Raw genomic sequence first — 8,342 nt, 5'->3', positions numbered from 1 at the left:
CGCCTATTTGTCTTGTAAAATAGTTTGTATCAATCTTTTATTTTCTTCCCATTTGTGATTAAAAAAACAACACTAAACTGTCATAAAAACACACATGAACAAGAACAAACATTCCACTGTCAAGCGGCTTTATTGGTTTGTTGTTCCGGATCCCTTATTTTAAGAGGTTGACATTGTACACGTGTCACAATATTTCAGCAAGGTGCGCAGTATAAGGCCAGGATGCAATCCCAATTGAGCTTGGTCAGCTATGCACCATTTAAAGGCCGATAGAACCAACATATGCAGCATTAATCGTGAATGCGAACCAGGGAACATTGCCTTTAAAAGGTGCATTGCTGACAAAGTGTGATCAGATTGAATCCTGGCCCCAGAGAGCAGCAATAGTAGGCTGTATGGTGTATCAAGAACTAATGACATGAACAGATGTACGAATACATAAAAGTTTCAGTCATCATTTCTTCTGATTGTTTTAGTTTTGTTGATTCAATTGACAAAGCAGCCCTTTTAGTGAGAAATAAAACACTACAGTAATAAAACATAAAATATATTTGATGAGTTAAGTTAACAGGATTTTTTTTTGCAATCTTTTAATTTATGTACAATAGAAAACCTTACATTTCTGGATAGAAATATCTTTGGTCACTGTAAATTAAGCAAAGATTTCAGGTATGTGCAAATTAAAAATTAAATATCATATAAATGTCATTTTTTTCAAATTCGCTCACACTGACCATCAGAAAACTGCCACCAAGTGAGCTGTAAAACACACCCATCTTTTTTACAGCTTGCGAAAAAACAACACATTTTCTACACACATATTATACAATTGACTCTCGTACAAGGCTAAACATGATCATAAATAAAAGCACTGTCGTCCTTCACTTCGCTCTTGAATGTAACAAACAACTAAAGGACAGAAAACAAAAACAAACGAGACATTCTAATGCAGACAATTGCATGGGTACAAACAACAAAAACGGAATAGGGTCTTTTCCCTAAAAAATATTAAACTATCCCCTTAGGCAGCATTTTAGTAGTCACCTCAATTAACAGGTAGACCAACATCCCCACTCTTAACCAATCCACCTCATCAACACATTACTTTTGTTCCTTATCACGAGAAAATACAAATGTTCCCAGAATTGATGTAGGCCCTGTTTGCAACCATACAGAAAACCTTTTTTCCCCCCCAGCATGCTCAACTGGAGGTTGTTTTTTTGGAATTGTTTTTAATATCGATCTTTGCATGTACATTGAATGATTGATTAATCTTTTGCTACACAAAGATAAATAACACATTTTCTAAACGAATCCAAATAATTTAGTTAGATTTATTGCACCCTTTACTAAAATAGTTGTTCTAGTTTAAATGGCTTAGGTATTCTCCTCTCACTGTTCCTAACCCTGGCAGTCATTATGAATGGGTGAATAATGTAATTGTTGGATATCAAATAGGAATTACACCTCTCTTTGCAAGCCAGCATGAGGTTACTTGCAGGTAGGGTTGCAAAATTCTGGTAAATTTCAATTTTTTTCCAGAAATCCCGGTTGGAAGACTCGTGAAAATCCTTCAACCAGGAGTTTTGGGGGAAAATAAGGCCTTATGAGATATGTAATGCATTGTCATAGAGTTGAATTATAATGATAACATGCGCCTATTAACTCACTTGGTGAAGGCCACAGGACTGAAAATGAACGAATTCAACAACCATGTCTCTGTCACTAACAAATCTAGTCATGGGTGGTAACGCCACAATTCACTCGAAAATACAAGAAACACTGGAAAATAATATTGGAGGCAAGGTTTTTTTCGGGACGTTACTTAACATTTTCAAGCTGATACAACTCAAGTCTGGACACCCTACAGGATCACAGTGTTTGAGTAATGACTACAAAATCACTAAGTAACTGTACTTGGATATATTAAGTGCAAGAGGTTTCCTCAAAAGATTTGAAGTAATGACAGCATATTGGGCTTTACAGTGTACATAGGACCATATACAATATAAAACAGCATGTCAGTGGCATTTCTTTAACTGTAGTGCAATAAGGTATTTAGTTCATACTCCTGTGTAGACTGTACTGATTACTGTTTGTTGCTTTTAGGCTATGTTAAACTACACCTATGATAGACATGGCAAGGATTTGTTTGTCCTGTCATCTTGTAATCTTTTGTGATTGTTTTGATACCATTTTCAATGTACTGTATGTAAAAATCCAGCCTCTGGCACATAAAATAAACCAAAAATGTAAGATTGCCAAATTGTTTCATACCAAATATATGCCCAAATGAATTAGTCATTATTCTGTATAGTGCTTAGAGAAGAGGGACAATTGAAAGCTTCTAATTGTGCTGTATTTATAAAAGCCATACCATGCAGCATAAAACTTACAAGAATCAAGTTAAAAAGCGAAATGAACTGATGTTACTTCACTTTACTAATCAAGATATGTTGTATTGTCCAGTGCAATTAAGGAATAGAGGAACATTAACATTTGGTAATAGTATACCATATCAACTGAAATAAGACAAAACAAACATGAAAAATAACAGCCACTCGAGTCATTACATTGGGCTTACACCAGAGGCAATGAAATGCTACAGGTATAATACCATCATATAGTACTTGTTTGTTATCCCTTTAACTTTAAATTGAATATACAACTGTACGTAATATTGTATAACGGCATGTGAGTACTATATGACTGCATTACTAAATCTATTCCATTATAGTTACTATGGAATAATGCCCTGACCAACTTTGAACCTAAGAGAGTATCTGAAACTGAGAAGTCCCTATTCACTTCAGCAGGTCTTCATTATGGCTGTTCACAATTATTTTTTCCACATGGACAGACACACAACATTTACAGTAGAGATCAAGGGGAATTCAACATAATCTCTAGCTCGTCACAGGGGATTTAAAGGCATTAAACGTCATAATAAATTGAACAAAAACATATCTTTACTTTAAATATTCATATTCACTGAGACAATCAATCTTGTTCCCTCCATCACCAGTAAGATGTTATTTTTTAGATAATATATTAGTCCTTACTAAAATACATAATTATGAAAATCATCATAGAAGTTAACTACAATCTACATCAAGCATTGTCACTACTAGACTTCCTGTCACTTTACTGTACTGTGAAATAGTCTTAGAGGCATCTTCATTTCAGTCACATCGCATCTACAAAATCATCAACATCTAATACCCCCCCCCCAAAAAAAATACAAAATTTATGTCCTGACTGAGGCAAATTTTTTTAGAGCACCTTGATGTTATCCTCACAAATAATCCTGATAGGTATCAGTCTAGTGTTTTCTTAAATTAACTTAGTGATCACTGTTTTACAGCCTGTGTTCGTAATGGCTGCTCAGTGAAACGACCTGTCCTGATCTGTCATAGACGCTTGATAAAAAACTTGAATGGGCAAGCCTTCCTTCATGAACTGGCCTCTGTAAAATGGTATATAATCAGCTTGATCCCCTCTGTCAAAGACGCTTTAATCTTTTTTTATATTTTCAGTGGTATTGTTAAACAGACCCCCATAAAGAAAATTACAATTAAAAACAGGTTCAGCCCCTGGTTCGAGTTACTCCACCTCAAGAATTGCATTTGGAGAAAGGCTCAACACACGCATACTCAGGCTGACCGGCTCTGGTTCAGGCAAATGAGAAAGAAGTGCACTCAAGCTATCTGGAAGGCCAAAGTTAGTTACTTCAAGGAGCAGTTCTCTCTCTATGGGTCTAACGCCAAGAAGTTCTGGAAAATGGTTAAAGACCTGGAGAATAAACACTCCTCCTCACAGCTGCCCATGTCCCTTAAATTTGATGATGTGGTTGTTACTGACAAGAAGCACATGGCTGAGCTCTTTAACCACCACTTTAAGTCAGGATTCCTATTAGCCTCAGCCATGCCTCCTTGCCCGTCCAACATTTCCTCATCTCCCACCCCTTCTAATGCGACTATCCCCGATGCTTCTCCCTCTTTTCCCCCTGCCCCGCAACAGAGTTTCTCCCTGCAGGCAGTCATTGAGTCCGAGGTGCTAAAGGAGCTCCTGAAACTTGACCCCAAAAAAACATCTGGGTCAGATGGTTTAGACCCTTTTTTCTTTAAGGTTTCTGCCCATGTCATCGCCAAGCCTGTTTCTCCTTTCTGGGGAGGTTCCCATTGCTTGGAAGGCATCCAAGGTTCGTCCTTTACTTAAAGGGGGAGATCAAGCTGATCCTAACTGTTATAGGCCTATTTCTATTTTGCTTTGTTTATAGAAAATGTTGGAAAAACGTGTCAATAACCAATGGACTACCTTTCTTGACGTCTATAGTATTCTCTCAGGTATGCAATCTGGTTTCCGCTCAGGTTATTGATGTGTCACTGCACCCTTAAAAGGTCTTTAATGATGTCACTATTGCGCTCGACTCTAAGCAATGTTGTGCTGCTATTTTTATTGACTTGGACAAAGCTTTTGATACGGTAGACCATTCCATTCTTGTGGGCCGGATAAGGAGTATCGGTGTCTCTGGCCTAATTTGTTAACTACCTTAGAGTGAGATGTATAAAGTCAGAAAATCTGCGGTCTCAGCCACTGCCTGTCACCAAGGGAGTAGCCCAAGGCTCAATCCAAAGCCCCACGCTCTTCTCAATTTACATCAACAACATAGCTCAGGCAGTAGGAAGCTCTCTCATCCATTTATACGCAGATGATACAGCCTTATACTAAGCTGGCCCCTTCCTAGATTTTGTGTTAAATGCTCTACAACAAAGCTTTCTTAGTGTCCAACAAGCTTTCTCTACCGTTAACCTTGTTCTGAACACCTTCAAAACAAAGGTCATGTGGTTTGGTAAGAAGTATGCCCCTCTCCACACAGGTGTGATTCCTACCCCTGAGGGTTTAGAGCTTGAGGTAGTCACCTCATAAAAATATTTGGGAGTATGGCTAGACAATACACTGTCCTTCTCTCAGCACATTTCAAAGCTGCAGGCTAAAGTTAAATCTAGACTTGGTTTCCTCTCCTCTTTCACCCCAGCTGCCAAACTAACCCTGATTCAGATGACCATCCTACCCATGCTAGATTACGGAGAAATAATTTATAGATCGGCAGCTAAGGGTGCTCTTGAGTGGCTAGATGTTCTTTACCATTCGGCCCTCAGATTTGCCAACAATGCTCCTTATAAGACACATCGCTGCACTCTATACTCCTCTGTAAACTGGTCATCTCTGTATACCCATCGCAAGACCCACTGGTTGATGCTTATTTATAAAACCATTTTAGGCCTCACTCCCTCTATCTGAGATATCTACTGCAGCCCTCATCCTCCATATACAACATCCGTTCTGCCAGTTACATTCTGTTAAACGTCCCAAAAGCACACACATCCCTGGGTCGCTCGTCTTTTCAGTTTGCTGCAGCTAGCTACTGGAACGAGCTGCAACAAACACTCAAACTGGACAGCTTTATCTCAATCTCTAAATTTAAAAACTCAATCATGAACACTCTTACTGACAGTTGTGGCTGCTTTGCGTGATTTATTGTGGTCTCTACGTTCTTGCCCTTTGTGCTGCTGTCTGTGCCCAATAATGTTTGTACCATGTTTTGTGCTGCTACCAATTTGTGTTGCTACCGTGTTGTTGTCATGTGTCGCTACCATGCTGTTTTGTCATGTGTTGCTGCCTTGCTATGTTGTTGTCTAAGGTCTCTCTTTATGTAGTGTTGTCTCTCTTGTCGTGATGTGTGTTTTGTCCTATATATATATATATATATATTTTTTTTTAATGAATCCCAGCCCCCGTCCCCGCAGGAGGCCTTTTGCCTTTTCGTAGGCCGTCATTATAAATAAGAATATGTTCTTAACTGACTTGCCTAGTTAAATAAAATAAAACTTAAAAATCCCACTAGATATGGAGCTTTCACCAGGAAAGAACTACACGTTAACAACAATCTGCTGTAAAAATGAATTGAAATACTGCATTGTTACATTGAATAGTGTTGAATCACTGGACATGTCATAAAATGTTAACTGAAAAAGGGCTTGATTAAAATTTAGTTGATTCATATACTGTAAGGTCTGAGAATGTTGCAAACCTTGCACGACAACACTAGGAAACTGAACATCCTCATTCTACAGTTCCGGTGAGGGGAATAAAGTATTCCATTTAGAATACCGTAATTGCTGGACTATTAAGCGCACCTGACTATAAACCGCACCCACTGAATTATTAAAAAATATGTATTTTGTACATAAATAAGCCGCACATGTCTATAAGCCGCAGGTGCCTACCGGTACATTGAAACTAATGAACTTTACACAGCCTTTAAACGAAACACGGCTTGTAACAAAAATAAATAGGCTTTAACGAAACACGGCTTGTAACAAAAATAAATAGGCTTTAACGAAACACGGCTTGTAACAAAAATAAATAGGCTTTAACGAAACACGGCTTGTAACAAAAATTAAAACAGTAGCCGACCAAGAAAGTCATTGGTCACCATCTTCATCCTCCTGTGCACTGAAACCACTGAAGCCATCTCCTTCGGTGTCGGAGTTGAATAGCCTCAGAATTGCTTCATCCGATGTTGGATCGTTTTCATTGTCGCTCTCGTCACTTTCATCCGGAGGCAAATACCCCGCTGAGCTCATGCTGCCCCTTCAACACGCAGCAGTCCAGCCTTTCCAAACCCGTTGATGATAGTGGATTTTTTGACAATGCTCCACGCTGTCAGGACCCACTGGCAGACTTGACCATAAGTTGCTCTTCACATGCGGCCCGTTTTAGTGAAGGATTTCTCCCCACTTGTCATCCAAGCCTCCCACTGAACACGGAGCGCCACCTTAAATGCACGATTTACACTGATGTCGAGTGGCTGCACATACTTTGGGCCATCTGCTTTTCTTCCCTCTGAAAGGTTTGTGGTCTTTTTGCACTGAGTCAGTTCCTCACGCTGCTGTTTACAAAGTCTTATAATCGACTCATTAAGGCCAAGCTCCCGTGCAGCAGCTCTATTTCCTTTTCCAACAGCCAGATCGATCGCCTTCAACTTGAAAGCTGCATCATAAGCATTTCTCCGTGTCTTTGTCATGATGAGGGTGACAAAATTACCACCGTAATAAGAATGATGGGAAGTTTGAGCGCGCTCGATTTACGTCACATTATGTGGCGGTGCTCAGTTTTTTGGCGGCGGCATGAATCTTGCGAAAGCGGGAAAAATCCATAAATTAGCCGCGTCATTGTATAAACCGCGAGGTTCAAAGTGTGGGAATAAAGTAGCGGCTTATAGTCCGGAAATTACGGTGGGTGGTAATTCATAAAGAAGCACTGGCACCTCACCATGATCAGCTAGCTACTCTTGAGGTATGGCTTCTATTGATTTTGCTTACAGCTTACTGGCATCTCCTTCATTAATTCGATAAAGAAAAAGTGCAATCAATGGCTTATTTTCCCCTTTTCTGATAGTAGCCTTACTTGGCACACACCTTTCCAGTATTCTGATGATACTGTCTGGCATACAGCGGCCCTAAAAGGGCAAAGTAGTGTGTCAGGAGGACATTGAGAACCTAAACTCTTGAGTTCTCCCTTTTGTGCATCCCAAATGGCACCCTATTCCCTTTATAGTGCACTATTGGCACCCTATTCCCTTTAAATAGGATGCCATTTGGGACTGTCTTAATGTGCCACAAACCGTGCCATGACTGGGATTGGAGACTGTTCAGAGAGAGGAGAGAAAAAAAACGTATAGAGAACATTAAGACTTTCCAACTGTAATTTCAATGCCTTTCCTATCCTCAGACATTCAAAGGACAAAGGTTAGTATTGTTTTCATTGATTATATCTAGCAATTTCATGAACAGTCATTGACAATGGGCCACTGTCTTGTCTGTTTCAAAACTAACATTAAAAGAATTTCTAGGTTGTAGAAATGTGTTTAAACTAGACAGATAAGGTATTGTGGTTCAAATCCTTCTTTCAGGCATTTATAATACATAGACATTTTTCACTGCATTTTGTTTTAAGAATCAACATAACATTTGTTCAAAAGTATCACACATTTCCCTGACTTTGATGGGGCTAATGTGATTGTTTCCTAAACAACAGTCCTGACTTTTCCTTGATGATTTTCCAAGGATCAAATCCTATTCCCTATAGAGCACTACTTTTGGCCTGGGTTGATACACAGCCCCAGGCAGAGAACCTTTCAGTCAGTCAGTCAGCCACCCACCTACCCAGCCAGTCAGTCAGTCTGCCACCCACCCACCTACCCAGCCAGTCAGTCAGTCATCCACCCACCCAACCAGTCAATAGGTCCATCACAAGTAGTGCACCATGTAGTGAAT

The sequence above is a fragment of the Oncorhynchus gorbuscha genome, linkage group LG01, assembly GCF_021184085.1.
Source record: "Oncorhynchus gorbuscha isolate QuinsamMale2020 ecotype Even-year linkage group LG01, OgorEven_v1.0, whole genome shotgun sequence".
NCBI lineage: Eukaryota > Metazoa > Chordata > Actinopteri > Salmoniformes > Salmonidae > Oncorhynchus > Oncorhynchus gorbuscha.
Note: the sequence above shows the minus strand (reverse complement) of the source record.